General features: G+C 40.8%; 1 long non-coding RNA gene across 1 annotated transcript; it reads right to left on the bottom strand.

The window, feature by feature from the left end:
• Nucleotides 1-6,907: 6,907 nt before the first annotated feature.
• Gm26579 (predicted gene, 26579) lies at nt 6,908-11,620 on the bottom strand. The gene is made up of 4 exons (NR_152731.1): nt 11,330-11,620; nt 10,199-10,313; nt 7,548-7,708; nt 6,908-7,258 (listed from the first exon to the last, which is right to left on the bottom strand). It is a non-coding gene; the product is annotated as a predicted gene, 26579 (long non-coding RNA).
• Between the last annotated feature and the right edge of the window lie 6,202 nt (nt 11,621-17,822).

Below are 17,822 nucleotides of genomic sequence, written 5' to 3'. Positions count from 1 at the left end.
AACTCGCTTGTTAGTTGCTAGGCAGCAGAACCTTTACCCACGGGGCTATCCGTCCAACCCCCTATCATCTGCCACTGTACCCAACTCTTCAGGATAAATAGACCTAGAGAAGAGAGCTTCCCTAATTTGACAAGCAGTTTCTACACGTTTAGTGTCTAACAAAAGTTCTCATAATTGTTTTAGAAAAGACAGTTCTGAAACTTTTTTTTTTCATCTTAAGAGAAACAGCTTGTCAGATAAACATTGCAAAAAGATCTATCTAAAATGTTCAGGTAGGCAGAGATGGTCTTAAGGCCATGTCGCTGTACCTCTCCTGGCTTCCCCTTTAGATGGTTAACTCTCCTGTGTGGCTAAGGAACAAAGTAGGTCCACTTCTGAGGAATTAGGCTCTCCTTCTTTGGGTTCTTAGCCTCACTAATAAAAGAGTTTAGAAGGGGACTTGGAAGGAAGAACAAGGAGAGTCTGAGAGAAAAACAACAAGGCCAGCATGCTGTCAATTTTGGTGACTGCAGAGATGACAAAGATGGAGAAGAGAGCAGCAAAGGAGTCTAGCAAGGAGCCCTGCGCTGGGGGAGCCTCAGAGAAGGGGCGGGGAACATCAGAGAAAGGGGGCGGGGAGCAAGAGAAGGGGCGGGAGCTTCACTGAAAGGGCGAGAAATCCCAGCGTATCTGGAGAAGTATGCTTCAGCTTTTGGCCAGTATCTGAAATTTAAAATTTTTATTATTTAAATTTAAATGTTTTATATAAAAATTAAAAAAAAAACAAAAACAAAAACAAAACTCGGGAGGCAGAGGCAGGCAGATGTCTGAGTTCAAGGCCAGCCTGTTCTACAGAGCAAATTCCAGGACAGCCAGGGTTACACAGAGAAACCCTGTGTAGGCTTCAAAAAACACAAACAAACAAACAAACAAACAAACAAAAAATAATTAAATCTTGGCACCTCCTCAATACCATGTAAATATAGAAGGAGATAACCGGCTCCAGAAAGTTCTCTCTCTCATACACACACACATACATGAACATACACACATACACATACCTACACACATGCATGCATACATACATATACACATTCACATACATACACATACATACACACATATATATACACACACACATACATGAACATACACACATACACATACCTACACACATGCATGCATACATACATATACACATTCACATACATACATACACACATATATATATACATACACACTCACCTACATACACACTCATGTACACACACACACACACTAAAGTTTCAAAAAGCAGAGAGGTGTTCTTAAGTGAAACTATAATCTAAATCTGAAAGAAACCCTTTCTCAATGTCCAAATAAAAACCCTAAAACCATATTAGAATCATCCTGTTTTACAAGTTTCTGTCTGACTATTTGATTACTCTTGAATGATTTTTTTTTCTCAAGAAATGGAATTACATAGCAAAACTATGAATTCTGGCCTCTCCTAGCCTGATTAACTAAGCCCTGGCTTGGTTTGCTCATCTGTAATGTGGGCTTCATAGTATCATTAGTAATACTTAAAAATGAATTGCCCCAGGCTCATAGCTCAGTAAATGGGAACAACAAAGAACACCATCTTACCACTCCTTGCTTCATCATGCAAACTTTAAATATCCTTCTCTCCCTCTCTCCTTCCCTCCCTCTCCCCCTCTCTCTCCCATTCTGCAAGTCTTATGTAGCCCAGGCTAGATCCTCAGACTTTCTTTGTAGGATGACCTGTACCTTCTGATCCTTCTGCCTCCTCCTCCCGAATGCTGGGGTCCCAGGGGTGAACTACCATGCTGGGGTCACAGGATGAACTACCATGCTGGGGTCACAGGTATGAACTACCATGCCTGTTTAATGTGGGGCTGGGAATCGAACCCTAGGCTTCTCGAACGCCAGATGCTCCAACTGAGCTACATACCCTACCTCTAAGTGCCATCTCTTGACAGAGACTTTCCTTGCCTGTCCCCCTCACCCCAGACATTCCCTATGAGAGTTGTCTGCTTGTTTGTTTTATGGAACTTTCATGGTTTCTAGTTGTATGTTTTGTCTATCTTATCTGTGGGACTTAGAAGCCCCAGACAGCAGGGGAAATGAATGCTATAATTACCAGGGTCCACCCAGAGCCTAGCCCAGTGCTTAGTACATAAGAGATGTTAGTAAGGATTTGAAAACCAATGAGTCTCACATAAAACTCCAATGTCTCAGTATCACAGGTGTGTGAGTGTCATGGGAAGTGGGGGAGTGTCCTAGGAAATATGGACATCACCCTCTCCTCCTTCAGATGTGCCATTCTAGAGAATACAACTTCTGACTGCCCAAGTGCTATTGATTTTTCTTGTGTCACGTGCCAAAAGTACATTTTCAGGATTATTTCTGAGCACCGTAAAGTTAGTGGATATTGAAATGTAAAAAAGTCTCTACTTTGTACCACATACTTAATATAAATGAAACCGATTTAATAACTTATGAGAACATTTCGATGTAAAAGATTTATAATGAACCATGTCTTAACGGCTCACTGTTTTTCTTCCCCAAGTAATAGATTACAGATGTGTAGCAACCTCATTTCTAACCCAGCTTTTACATGCCCCCCTCGGCGTTTCATGTAACTCAACCCAAGACTTCAGCAAACTCAAAGACATTGCATCAACTTAGAAAGTCCTTGTGTGTGTACTTGAAACTCACACCCTTGGATAACGTTCTGGGTGTGGCGCGACTGGAGCTTAGTTTTGCAAAACATATACTTAGTCAAATGATGCCCACAGAATTACTTCATAAATCCACAGGTCTGATAACATCAGCCCTCCCTATCCTTTCCTACTCGGGCTACTGGGAATTCCAGCTTACAGTCTCAGAGTAAAGTGAAATAAACAATCCATGCTAATTATCCCTACCTTAATGAGAAATGTTTTTTGTTATTTCTACATGATAATTATTTTAAGTAGCCAAGCTCAGAGGCTCAGACTCAACCTTAAGGAGTTAAGGCTTGAATACATCGCCTTGAGTTCTGGGCTGAGACTCTGAGTTCACGATGAGAAACTTGACAGGTGCTCTTCTGAGGCAGGCATACTTGAGAATAAGGCACAAGTCGTCAAACAGATAAAAACCTAAATTCACCATTACTCTCTCTCTTCCACAGGGCCTGTTCTACGAAGAGGCATGAAAAACACTGGGTCTACTCTTGCTTCATTTAATAACATTTCCAGGAGTAACATGCTTTTCCGTTTTAAAAGTTAAAACAAAGAGTTACTAGAAATACCTAAAAACAGTGCAACATGAAATCATTGCAAAGATGAGATCAGCCTCATAAATTTCATATCACTTGCAATAACATATAAGGCAAAGGTTTTGGCAAGTTTTATGTCAACTTGTTACAATCTAGAGTCATTTGAGAAGAGGGAACCTCCGTTGAGAAAACACCCCCGTCAGATTGGTCTGTGGGTAAGCCTGTAGAGCATTTTCTTCGTTGATGACTGTTGTGAGAAGGCTCAGACCATTGTGAGTGTGGACACCTCTGGGAGAGTGGTCCAAGTTGCTATAAGAAAGCAGGCTGAACAAGCTATGAGGAGCAAACCATTAAGCAGCACCCTTCCCTGCCCTCTGCATAAGCTCCTGTATTTAGGTTTTTGCCTTGGGCTCCCTCAGTGATAGAATGTTACATATATATATATATATATATACATATATATATATATATATATATACACACACACATATATATAGTATATATATACACACACATATATATAGTATATATACACACACATATACATACACATACACATAAACATATACATATATAGTCATAAGATGAGGGCTGGTGAGATGGCTCAGTGGGTACGAGCACTGACTGCTTTTCCAAAGGTCCTGAGTTCAAATCCCAGCAACCACATAAAGGCTCACAACTATCTGTACAGCTACAGTGTACTCATATACATAAAATAAATAAACAAATCTTTCAAAAAATAAGATGAAATTGCCTTTTTCTGTACAGATTGCTTTCAGTCATGGTGTTTTATCACAGTGACAGAAATCCTAACTAAAAGAACAGATTATTCAGAAAAAGCTGTAAGTGGGAACTTTAAGATTTGGGGGTTGGAATTGTATGGGGGAGTCTGTTGATAACGTTTCAGAAAGATACAAAGCCTGGTTTTAAAGTCCCCAATTAAGCGCTTTTTTTTCCTGAATAGTAAGTATGCAAATACATTTTATACCCCAGATTAGAAATGGGTTACAGCTGGTTGGTTATTGGCCAAAGGGGTCCCATTGACCCCTAAAATATCACAGATGATTACCAATGCTATTTTTTTCCTTCTACAACCTAGTGGAAAGACCATGTTGTAGAAAACAGCACTCACTCACATCAACAAACGTGGGTAAATTGGCTGGTGCCCAACAGGAAGCTTCCTCCCTCCTGACTAGTGTTCACAGTGCCGAAGATACTTTATACGCTACCAAAACATGAAAGCACTCATCAATGTCGTTCTGCTACAAAACCTGTGAGCTACAATAGTGACCTGATTGCAAGGTATGCCGACTGGAGCAACAATGGCACAAGTATCACCTGAGTAACCAACCACTTTTTCTAGCCCATTCCATGAGCTAGAACAGAATGCCCCAGAGATCAGTGTATTGTGGACACACACACACACCCCACTAGAGAAGTCTGTTCTTGCCGTAGATAGTAATTAACATTAAAAACATGACTGGACAATGTTAAGGAAGGACTCAGTCTTTGGAGTACTCAGCCCTCACTTGGATGTCTTTATTAAACCATCCTCCTCAAGGCTCACGGATCTATGCAGCAGAGAAGGGAGAAAGATCGTAAGAGCTGGAGGTGGGGGTTAACTCTAAAGAAACAACATTTTGCAGGCACAGTAGGGGTGATGCAGGCATGAACTCACAGAGGCTGTGGCTGCATGCACAAGATCTGTACAAGTGCAAGCCAGACAACACCCCAGCACGGAGATGGAAAAGTGGGCACAAAGAAGCACGTCCAACTAAGAAGCTGTTTGCAATCCATAGATGCCCAGAGGGAAAGATCAGTTTTCTTCAATGAAGAGACAGTAGGTAGGTGTACTGGCTGGTTTTGTGTGTCAACTTGACACAAGCTGGAGTTATCACAGAGAAAGGAGCCTCCCTTGAGGAAGTGCCTCCATGAGATCCACCTGTAAGGCATTTTCTCAATTAGTGATCTAGCTGGGAGAGCCCAGTCCATTGTGGGTGGTGCCATCCCTGGGCTGGTAGTCTTGGGTTCTATAAGAGAGCAGGCCGAGCAAGCCAGGGAAAGCAAGCCAGTAAGTAACATCCCTCCATGGCCTCTGTATCAGCTCCTGCTCCCTGACCTGCTTGAGTTCCAGCTCTGATTTCCTTTGGCGATGAACAGCAATGTGGAATTGTAAGCTGAATTTTTCCTCCCCAACTTGCTTCTTGGTCATAATGTTTTGTGCAAGAATAGAAACCCTGACTTAGACAGTAAATTAACTACACTCTCAGGTAGGCTACATGTTTTGGAATATTTGGATAAGTCAAAACACTCCATGCTTGTCTTCTCATTTTCTTTTTTCTTTCCTTTTTTTTTTCTTTTCTTTTTTCTTTGTTTTCTGTTTTAAAAAAAATTTTTTAAGAGAGAAAAGAGCTATGACGTAGGATGATTCAGGAGCAAGTGTATGAGGGGAAAGAATATGGTTAAAATACAGTGTATGAATAATTTTTAAAGATTTATTTATTATTTATTATATGTAAGTAGACTGTAGCTGTCTTCAGACACTCCAGAAGAGGGAGTCAGATCTTGTTACGGATGGTTGTGAGCCACCATGTGGTTGCTGGGATTTGAACTCCGGACCTTCGGAAGAGCAGTCGGGGGTGCTCTTACCTGCTGAGCCATCTCACCAGCCCATGAATAATTTTTAAAATAAACATACTTTTAAAGAATAGAAAGATGAATTTCCTGGGTGATGAGCATTAGTCACTAGTGGCCTTGCCTTAGAAGAACTGCATCTGAAGAGGAAAGTCATGTTACCGGATATAAAAGAAACACTCTTTGAGCAGTGGTGGCGCACGCTTTTAATCCCAGCACTTGGGAGACAGAGGCAGGCAGAATTCTGAGTTCGAGGCCAGCCTGGTCTACAGAGTGAGCTCCAGGACAGCCAGGGCTATACAGAGAAACCCTGTCTCGAAAAAAAGAGAAACGGACAAAAAGAAAAAAAAGAAAAGAAAAAAGAAAAGCAAAGAAAAGCAACACTCTCCCAAAGTCCATCCCAAATCAACGGCTTCCTCATATGGATCTCATATGAATCATGGAAAACTAAATGCGTCATGAAACCTCCAGATGGACAGAACCAAGAGATGTGGACGCTAAGCTATCATCTGTTATTAGCAAGAAATGTATCCACAGTCTACAGATATAAGGAGCTTTATCTATACTGTGAAGAAATGGCTGTGAAGGGACACTGTAACCATGGCAGCTCTTATCAAGGAAAACATCTAAGTGGGACTGGCTTATATTTCAGAGGTCTAGTCCATTAGCATCATGGCGAAGCATGGTGGCAGGCAGACCTGGTGCTGGAGAAGGGGCTGAGAGTTCTACCTCCGCCTCTGCAGGCAGCAGGAAGAGAGAGATGCTGGGCCTGGCTTGAGCATTTGAAACCCCAGTGACACATTTTCTCCAACAAGGCCACACCTACCTCAACAAAGACATAGTAGTGTCCTAAGACCACTCCCTAAGCATTCAAATCTACGAGCCTATGGACGCCATTCTTATTCAAACCGCCACAGAACAAAAAAAAAAAAGACTTTTAACTTTTATCTTCTTCAAAGTTTTGTTTAGGTATGGCTGTTACCCTCTCATTCTTCTTACATGGTGCAAAACCTGTCCTCGGAGTCAGGTAGATTTAAGTAACATGCCAGTTTTATTAGTAGGTGTCTTCTACCACCTTAAACAAGACGATGATCTCAGAGACTTAGTTTCTTCATCAGGAAAACAAGCAGATCAGTGTATCTATTTATAAAGTCCCATGAGGATCAACTATGACGACATCTAGAGAGTCTTTGATGTGGCTCCCATCACAGGAAATCATCCAGCTGTAACGATGGTCTCTTCCTGCTTTGGTGTGTGCTATGGAGTTGTGTGCTTGAAGAGGCTCTTGGCTTATGTTTAAAGGGAAGTGGAAGTTGGTGGAGTGAGAGAGTTAAAGGGGCTGGAGGGAGCAACTGTAGAACGCTGCACAAACTTCCAAAGGGAAACCTGCAGGATGATAATTGTAAAGATATCTATAAAGCTGAGTTACTAAGGCAGGGCTGGAGAGACGGCTCAGTGGTTAAGAGCACTGAGTGCTCTTCCAGAGGTCCAGAGTTCAATCCTAGCAACCACATGGTGGCTCACGACCATCTGTAATGGGATCTGATGCCCTCTTCTGGTGTGTCTGAAGACAGCTACAGTATATTCATAAACATATATTAAATAAATCTATCTTTAAAAAATATTATATGCAAAATAACTGGCCAAAAAAAAATGACATAAATTCTTCACAGACCTGTCTTGGAACATCTTAAGTTCTCCAGCAACTGTTGAGCATTCATATCTGTTGTTTTAAATAGTGTCATTATTCAGCCTTCATCTGAATCTTCTGTATGGACGTTGCTATGTCAAAGACTGTGAAATTCTAAGATTATTTCCATATATCAAACTCTCTCTCTGAGACAGAGCAGAAAGATTCAAGTTAGGAATGACAAGTAAAAATTGCCACAGAAAACAAGACTTTTAAAGCAAATTATAAATTCACTTTCTTAAATAGACATATATGCAAACATATATTGGAGTATACAGATATGGTGTATATATTGATACATATACCATTTTCATATATATCAATTTACATGGACATAAATATATGTATATTCCGCTGGGCTCATCTCCCTCCCAAGTTTTCATACAGGATAAGCCTTGATTACTGCTAATGGCTCCCAGGTGTCCCAATTCCTTGGGCTCTTTCTGTGTTCCTTTCAGATCTAATTTCTCTTGCAATTTAGTCTCTCAAAATGAGACTGTTTCAACCGGCCTTGATCTAACATATGGTTGGCAAATATCCAACAAGAACAAACAGCTTAGTTATATAATGCAGAGACCACAGATGTGGCCTCTACTTAAATGACCTTAAACGGATCCCAGGGCCTAGAGGCTGAAGGCATGCTGAGACACCAGATTAGATACTTGCATTCGTGGAAATCATTTGTGGAAGGGTGCTTTAGCCCCAATTCACTCCACTGGGTATGAGTTTAAGTTCAGTAGACTTCTAAAGAAGGCTGGTCATACACATCTCTTTTTAGAGTTGACAAAGGAATTAGAAGTCATGTAGTTCAGTCACATCCAAGTCACACATATAAATCGAGAGGACTCTTGCCTCAGGACTTACCTTCCTCTATCAGCAAACATCTATTCACTTCCTGCTTATTGATCATATGATTTTTTTAAATCTATGATTATACTTATTTGCAACACTGAATGTTCCTAATCTGATCACTGAATAAAATCTTTTTAATGTACGATTGAGGTAATTTGGAATTCTTTTATTCAGGTGGGGGGTCTTAGTCAGGGTTTCTATTCCTGCACAAACATCATGACCAAGAAGCAAGTTGGGGAGGAAAGGGTTTATTCAGCTTATAATTCCACACTGCTGTTCATCACCAAGGAAGTCAGGACTGAAACTCAAGCAGGTCAGGAAGCAGGAGCTGATGCAGAGGCCATGGAGGGATGTTACTTATTGGCTTGCTTCCCCTGGCTTGCTCAGCCTGCTCTCTTATAGAACCAAGACTACCAGCCCAGAGATGGTCCCACCCACAAGGGGCCTTTCCCCTTGATCACTAATTGAGAAAATGCCTTACAGTTGGATCTCATGGAGGCATTTCCTCAACTGAAGCTCCTTTATCTGTGATAACTTCAGCTGTGTCAAGTTGACACAAAACTAGCCAGTACATGGGGGCTTGTGGAAAATGAAGGGGGGGCACATATGTGTGCCTATGTGTGGAGATCAAATCTAGGGTCTTGGGCATGCTGGGAATTGCTTTACCACTGAGCTTAAAGACTCAAGTCCTTAAAGACTATCATGTCTGATCATGGAGGATTCGGCCTATACGTTCCTTTTTTGTGGTGTCCTTATTAGGGTGTTGTGGTGTCCTTCACAAACTCATATGTGGAAGGCTTGTTCCTCAGCTGGAGGTGCTATTCTAGGAGAACACCAGAAATTTTAGAAAGGTGCCTAAATAATTCGTCATAGGCATAGCTTGAAGAGTGTTTTGACCTGGCGCCTTCCTGTTTGAGTCTCTGTCTCCATCTCTCTGTATTCTTGTCCCCCTCCCCTCTCTCTCCAACTCCTCTTCCCACTTCTGGCTATTATGAAGTGACAGCATGGCTTTGTCAAGCCCTTCTACTGAGATGATCTGCCTCCCACGGTCAAGCATGAGTAGAGCTACTTAGATGGACTGAACCCTCTAAGCCACGGCACATAATAGGTCCTTTTAAAAGAAGTAATTCTATGTGCAAGTTGTTTATGTAGAATATTTGTTGCAGTGATAACAAACACACACACACACACACACACACACACACAAGCAAAACTGCTGACAGACACATGGGACAAGACTCTGTCTATGTAGGGTGCATTTGGAAGCAAGACTTTTGTCCCTACTTGGTAGACTAGTCTGAGAAGTGTTGCCATTAGTTTTGTTTTGTTTTGTCTGGTATAATTTAGGCATGAGCTAATCTGGCCCTGAGCTTCTCTTATTGAGAGACTTTTCATTCTGTCTCATCACGTTTGACCTACCAAGAAGTCTAAATACCCATCTCGGCTTGACCTTTGTACCTGATATAAAAGTCTAGAAATTTGTCCACTTTTTTCCTAAATGTTTCAGTTTGGGGTGTATTCTTTTTTAAAATATCCCTGATGTTTGAGTGGATCCCCGTGGTGTTTTCTGTAGTGTCTCCTTTTGTCCCTAATTTTATTCTTTCAGTCTTGTCTGTCTTAGAGCTAGTCCGGCTCAGTGTCTTTCAAGCTTCGTATTTTCAGAGATCTTGAAGATCTTGAAGATCTTCAAGATCTCTGAGAACAAGCCCATCAGGGCTTGTTCTCCAGGACCACGCAGAGAGCAGGGGCTAATTTACCATAACAACTACAACATGAAAACACACCCTGTCCTTTGGGTTGTTGCTCTAAATAGAAACAGATGCAGAGACCCACGGGTTCACACACTCAGGAATCCCATAAAAACACTAAACTGGAAGCCATAATATATACCCAAAGGACCTGTAGGATAAAAAAGAAAAAAAAATAATTACAAATAAAATTAAAATAGAAAAATATATTACATATGTGTGTGTGTCTGTGTGTGCATGCAGCAGCCAAAAAATATGATAAAAATCAATTTAAAACAACTATACTAACAAAACCAAAAAGAAAGAAAAAGGGAAAGGCAAAATCATATATAGTAAGCTAAAACGTTAAATACGTGGTCAAAATTAATACAATTCAAGCAAAAAATTTTAAGCAGAGAAAGAAAAAAGGATTTTTTTCAGTGAAAGACAAAATGTCATTGGTGAATAGAGATAAATAACAACAAATGAAAGTACGAAAGATAATAAATAAATCAAGACTTTCTTCTAACCAAGAACATTTTCGAGTATTTTGTTGGGAGGGACCTGTAGGCTACAGGAAGCTAGTGGTCCTTTCTCCCTGCTCTCACCAAGCAGACTGAGGCTAACAGGCAGAGTGAGCTCCGCCCGTGTTTCCCAGTGGACCAGTTAAGAGTACATCTCCCGTGGCAAAGCTGCAATCACCCCATAAGTTCTTTGTAGTCTCGCCCAGAGCTAAGGCAGCAATGCTCTCTTTTGTGGTGTGGAGGCAACTCGAGTTCTTATACACTCCCTTAGACCTTCAGTCTGTGCCCCTAGGGCCACGGCAAATAACCCAGACAGAGTTTATCCATGAATGCCTCAAAGAGCTGGGGAATCAAACAGACCACTGAGTCTTGTACTAAAAGGAGGGGTGGTGGGAAGTTAGAAATTTGTTTTCTTTAGTCTCCACACTCTCGGATCCTGCCCCCAGATTAAACTCCACATTGTTAGACCTACCCTCAACACCTACCACACAGCGTGGGACCAATCACTGTACCCCCCACCAGCCTGTTTTTCCCATGACTGGTACTTCTTAGTGGGTCTTTAACAGACGTCCCTTTCTTTAGCTATCTCTTGTGCCCAACCCCCAGTCACGGGGGCAAGGTGTCCCCAGGAACCGTAAATTGTGGTTGTTCCAGAGTCTCTGACCTTATAGTAGCTTAGCCTACAATCAGATTCGTTCTTCAAAGGGGTGAGGTGGATTTCTTCTTACAGCTACTTTGTTGTGCAGGAGAAATCACTTTAGGGCCAAATCTTCCTACTGACTGGTACTCTTAAGGAGGCTTCCTCCTCTGCTGTGAGGAGACACTATGACCACAGGAACTCTTATGAAGGAGAACATTTAGTTGGGGCTGGCTTACAGTTCAGCAGTTTAGTCTGCTAGTGTCATAGCAGGGAGCATGGTGGCAAGCAGACAGATGTGGTGCTGGAGAGGAAGCTGAGAGTTCTACATCCGGATCTGCAGGCAGCAGGAAGTGGATGTCACACTGGGTGTGGCTTGAGCATCTGAGATCTGAAAGACCTCCCACAGTGACATACTTCCTCTAACAAGGCCACACCTCCTAGTAGTACAGCTTTTTTTTTTTTGAGCCTATGGGCAGGGGCGGGAGAGCATTTTCATTCAAACCATCACATATACCCACTGTGAATATTCTTTCTTTCATATCTTTCTTTATAACTATACAATATCATGACAATTATTAAAAGATTTACCGCTTTTCCCACAGTATAGCATTTATTTTTATAATTGCTATACCAGGAAAAAAATGCCTGGTGTAATATGGTCTAAAATATCTGCTTAATGAATATTTTTTCTGTTTATTTATGCCATGTTTCTTTGCAGAAAGAAATGAGTATGAATTATAGAAATCCAGGCAGCACATTTTTACAACCTGAAAGGGAATATAGTCATTTAGTGTAGGTAGTTGAATGACTACCGATATCACAGTTTGAGTGTGAAATGTCCCCACAGAACTTGTGTCTACAGTTGGTTGTGTTGTTTTGTGTGTGTGTGTGTGTGTGTGTGTGTGTGTGTGTGTGTGTGTGTGTGAAACTTTCAGGACATGGGGTCTGGTAGCCAGAGGTGAGTCACAAAGGCAGACATTAAAAGGGTATGTCTTCATAGCCTGTTTTCAATCTCCTTGGTCTGTTTTCAAATTCGGTTGTCACACGGGGAGCTCACCTCTTATGCCTGTCTACACAGCTGCTCTCTGGGCCTTCCTTCCCTGCCTTGTCAGAGTGAGTGGTCTGAAGCCCTGAGCCCAAACACAGTTTTCTTCCTTTAATGAACTCTCCAGAGTATTTTGTCACAGTTGAGAAAACTGACTGATAGAGAAAAACATCTGAAGAACTCAGGTGTAACCATTGTGGAGGGAAGGCTGTGTGGTATGGTACTTTAATCCCAGTGCTCAAGAGTCACCAGAGGCAGGCGGATCTCTGAGGCCAGCATGGTCTAGAGAGTGAGTTCCAGGACAGCTAGGGCTACACAGAGAAACCCTAACCCTGTCTTAGGGGAAAATGGGGATAACAGGAGAGCCACAGTATTCTAATTTTAAACTCAATCAAGAAAAAAAAAAAAGAAATTTCAAAAAAAAAAAAACTCCTTGAAACTTTAAGTGTGTGTTTTATGTGAAATATAAAGATAGTTGTTTAAATTTCAAAATACTGGAAGAAATAGAGAATATTCTTTAGTTCCTATACTGTACTTCTGCCACCAGTATTCCTAGTTCTAAACCACCAGTATGCTAATCAAGTGGTCAGCCATTGCATTACATGGCTGGTAACAGGGAGTGAGCTCTTCTCCTCCCATGACAAAAGCGGCTGCCAACAGGTCAGTCCTAGCCAGAGACAGAGACAGGATGTAGGCACATTTTGACCTGAGGCTGACTCTCCCATGCTATGGATTCTTCTAGACCAGTGGTTTGTAACCTGTGGGTCATGACCCTTTTAGGAATCGCATACCAGATGTCCTGCACATCAGATACTTATATTACAATCCATAACAGTAGCAAAATTAAAGATAGGAAGTAGCAACAAAATAACTGTATGGTTGGGGGGAGGAGGGGAGGTCACCACAACACAAGAACCTGTATTAGCCGGCTTCAGAGTTAGGAAGACTGAGACCACCGCTTTAGACCATCAGCAAGTAATCACAAATAGTCTTCAGGGTCAACTCAAAAGAAAAAAAAAAGCAACTGAAAACAAGCAAGTAGGAAGGAAGTGAAAGAAAAATGGAAAAACCAAAAGAGAAAAGAAAAAAGAAAGATAGTATCAGGAAAAGCAGTCTGGAGAGGCTGCAACAATTAGATACAAAGAAACATGGACTGCTGGTTGGTAGTCACGGCAAACAGACAAACATATGGGAAATGGTGGGCATGAATCCTGAGAGATGAAAAATAGTGGGAGACTGTGACTATACTTTCAAAGCTTTGAGAAGAATCTACCTTCTCATAATGTTGGTGATATTTTCCTTAGAAAGAAAAGCTACAGAGATGCTGTGTCTCTTCGGCCATTTTTTAAGTCCTCTTAATTCAAGTAAGTTTCGCACAGCGTCATTATCTGACTTCTCTTCCACATTTTTCTAAGTGATTTCCTCTTAAACACCTGTCCCTGTTCCTTTTTCCTGGGTTACTTTGTTATTTCCTACTGATCCTAAGATGTCAAATTGGTCAAATTGCTCTCTCATCTCTCTCCCTGAAAGTTCATAGGATGCTGGAGACTTATTCTCTCTCTCTCTCTCTCTCTCTCTCTCTCTCTCTCTCTCTCTCTCACGCACACGCGCACACACACAAAGTATCTCTTCTCATGTTATCACAACATCTTGGGCATACTTCATCCTAACATTTGAAGATGTTGTGTGCAGAATTAGTTTGTGCATGAAGACCATGGTTATCACGTGTTGATAATGTGCTGTTCTGTTTATAGACTCCCAGTACGCTAAATGGAGACCAAGGAAAGTAATAGCAAAGGCAGATGAGACACATGCAGAAATGAATACCAGCCGTTACCTAGTCCAGCTAGGGTCAGATGCACCATACACACCTGGCCTGTTCAGACATTGTCATGCTTTTGGCTTAAGAAAGATTGTTTAAGGTGCGCAGCCTCAGGCATGTCAGTTTCTTGTTCTGGCTCAGTCTCTGGATGGTAGGTTCCACCAAGAGATACAGAGAAGAACGCCAGCAAGGAGCTCCACATTACTACTGAGAGAAGAATTTAGAAAAATTATAATTAAAAAATTAGTATTATTGTTAATAACAGCTTATTTATGCAGATCACGATGAATCAGTGGGTTCTCAACTTGTGGGACTCAACCCCTTTGGGGACACATAACAGAGATCCTGTTTATTTACACCACGATTCATAACAGCAGCACAGTCACAGTTATGGAAGTAGCAATGTGATAATCTCATGGTTGTCAGTCACCCTAACATGAGGAACTGCACTGAAAGGTCAAAGGATTAGGAAAGCTGAGAACCACTGGTCTAATGTAAGTACTTTAAGGAGTGAACATGCTTTTCTCGTGAAATAAGGATATCATATTATTAATTCCTTTATTATATTTCCTAGAGAATGTGGCCTTGGACTGTCAAGAGATAAATTGATAGGTTATATTTTGTAACAACAACTGTTATTATAGTCTTGGGAACTAATGTGCTGTGCTATTCAGCTTTCTTCGTGAGAATTGGTAACAGAACATCAAAGAAAAGAGAAATGGCGTTGTGTACAATTTTAAGAATATAAAAATCATCCACCTATTTGAGCCTTAATTTAATCAATTTAAAAATAATGTATAGTATTGGATCCTATTAAATGTTCATTAGTGATATTTTTAGGGTATGAAAGGATATGAATGGGGACTGGAGAGATGGCTCAGTGGTTAAGAGCACTGACTGCTCTTCTGAAGGTCCTGAGTTCAAATCCCAGCAACCACATGGTGGCTCACTACCATCTGTAATGAGAACTGACACCCTCTCCTGAAGTGTCTGAAGACAGCTACAATGTACTTACATATAATAAATAAATAAATAAATAAATAAATAAGTAAATAAATACATCTTTTTTAAAAAAAGAACATTTAAAAAAGAACAATATGGGCTGGCGAAATGGCTCAGCAGGTAAGAGCACTGACTGTTCTTCTGAAGGTCCTGAATTCAAATCCCAGCAACCACATGGTGGCTCACAACCATCTGTAATGAGATCTGATGCCCTCTTCTGGTGTGTCTGAAGACAGCTACAGTGTACTTACATATAATACAAAATAAATCTTTAAAAAAAAGAACAATATAAAAAAAATAATATTCCATTTCTCTACTTTCCTATGCAATGTAGACCTAATCTTTTTAAAATAATATCTTTATTAATAAATAAAAAAGAGAGAAAGGATATGAATATAAAAGTTAAACAAATTTTTATGTATTATTTGATTCTCAAAATACTCAAAATTATTAATATGTTTAGCATATAAAATGCATTTAAATAATAAAAATTTAAGAAACTTAAATAAATAAATAAATAAATAAATAAATAAATAAATAAATAAATAATAGAAATATTTGTTGTTGTTCTGTGTTGTGGGGGGCAGGACACAGTGGTTTGTATGAGAGGTCAAAGGGAAGCTTTGGGAGGCTGTTTCTCTCCTTCCACCTTCACACAGGTTCTAGGGATCTAGCAGGTCACCAGGCCTGTGTGGCAAGCACTTCTATCCTCTAACCATCACACCAGCCTTTTAACTGGAGTGTCTTAATTAGGGTTTTACTGCTGTGAACAGACACCATGACCAAGGCAAGTCTTATAAAAAACAACATTTAATTGGGGCTGGCTTACAGGTTCAGAGGTTCAGTCCATTATCATCAAGGTGGGAGCATGGCAGTATCCAGGCAGGCATGGCGCAGGAGGAGCTGAGAGTTCTATGTCTTCATCCAAAGGCTGCTAGTGGAAGGCTGACTTCCAGGCAACTAGGGTGAGGATCTTATGCCCACACCCACAGTGACACACCCATTCCAACCAGGTCACACCTATTCCAACAAGGCCACACCTTCAGATGGTGCCACTCCCTGGTCCAAGGATATACAAACCATCACCTGGAGCAAATACAGAATAAAATAATGACTCGTTTTTTTGTTTTGTTTTGTTTTGTTTTTACAAAATAAAGTTTCAAATGAACTGTTTTACACCGTCTTTTAGCTGTGGGGCTTTTCTTGTTGGTAAATATATTTTTACAGGGCTGATGAAATGGCTCAGTGGGTAAAGGTGCTTGCCACCAAGTTGGATGACCTGAGTTCAGTCCCTGAAACCCTCGTGGCTTCAAAGGGGAGAACTCACACCTCCAAGTTATCCTCTGACCTCCACATGTTTGCCAAGGGCTGTGTGTGTGTATGTTTCTCTTTGGCTATGTCTGTCTCTCTGTCTGTCTCTGTCTCTGTCTCTGTCTCTCTATCTTCCTCTCCCTCTCATACACACAGTAAACAAATTAGTAAGTATGAAATCTTAAAATATATATTTGCAACATATATGGTTTTTCATATATCCCCAAAAGGCACAGATAACTTCAATTCTATCACTAAGTCTGCTCTAGTTGATAAAAGCAAAAACAAAAATACAAGAAATGTAACATCTTACAAAACACAGTCTTAAAAAAAACTAAGATACTTAAAAAGTTTTGACAGTAAAATTAGAGGAGCAAATTGTTTCATGTTTCAAGGTTTCATTAAAATATATAAACAACGTATCAGAAGAAAGGGAAAGCAGATAGCATCTTAAGTGTACTTTGCTTTTTAACACAAGATGCTCAACAGGGAGAACACTTAAGTCTAGAGAAGAGAAACGAAATCGCACACACAAATACTGCCTTTGTTTCATCTCTTGAGACAAGGTATCTCTGTGCAGCCAAGGCTGATCTCAAATTTGTGAGCCTCTTGCCTCAGCCTCCTAAATTCTGGGATTACAGGCATGCATCATCACGCCTGCCTAGATATGCTTCATTCATTAGCAGAAGACAGTCAAGGGCTTGTGAGAACAAGCCTACCTAATAGAGGCTAAACGTGTACACCTAACTTCATCCTCATGTTGGACAGGCAATGCAATGCAATAAAGTTTTTCTGTTGATGATGGACATGCGTGGTTTTTGTTTTTGAACAGTCTTATGCATCCCAACCTGACTGCTACCTTGCTATATAGTCAGGTTTGACCTCGAACTCCTGACCCCATTGACTCCGTCTCCTTAATCATGGTAATAGAGGTGTGTGATACCATTCTTGGCTCTTGCGATAACTTTAAAAACTATTTAGATTATTATTATTCACATTTTCCAGGTGTGTGCCTGTAGTCTCAGAATTCAGAGGGAGGTTGGGTTAGGAAGATCTCTTGAGTCCAGGAGTTAAAGTCACCCTGGATGGAAACAAAACTGAATGCAATAGAGCTTGGAGTTCTTGAACCCCGTAACCCTCTAAATTATGACAACCATCTACAGATACAATAACGTTTCCAAGGCACGGGTTTCATGCTTCTCTGAGGTTGAGTTCAAAGATGGAATCCTATTCAAGGCAGAAGCAGGGCCTCTGTGAATCCTGATGGAAACTTGAGTCCCGCTGGGCCTCGCCCAGGAACAAACTGCTCACCTCATCCGTCAGGATCTAACTCTCAG

The sequence above is a fragment of the Mus musculus genome, chromosome 10, assembly GCF_000001635.26.
Source record: "Mus musculus strain C57BL/6J chromosome 10, GRCm38.p6 C57BL/6J".
In the NCBI taxonomy this organism is placed as follows: Eukaryota; Metazoa; Chordata; class Mammalia; order Rodentia; family Muridae; genus Mus; species Mus musculus.
Note: the sequence above shows the minus strand (reverse complement) of the source record. Positions and strands in the feature narration are given on the sequence as shown.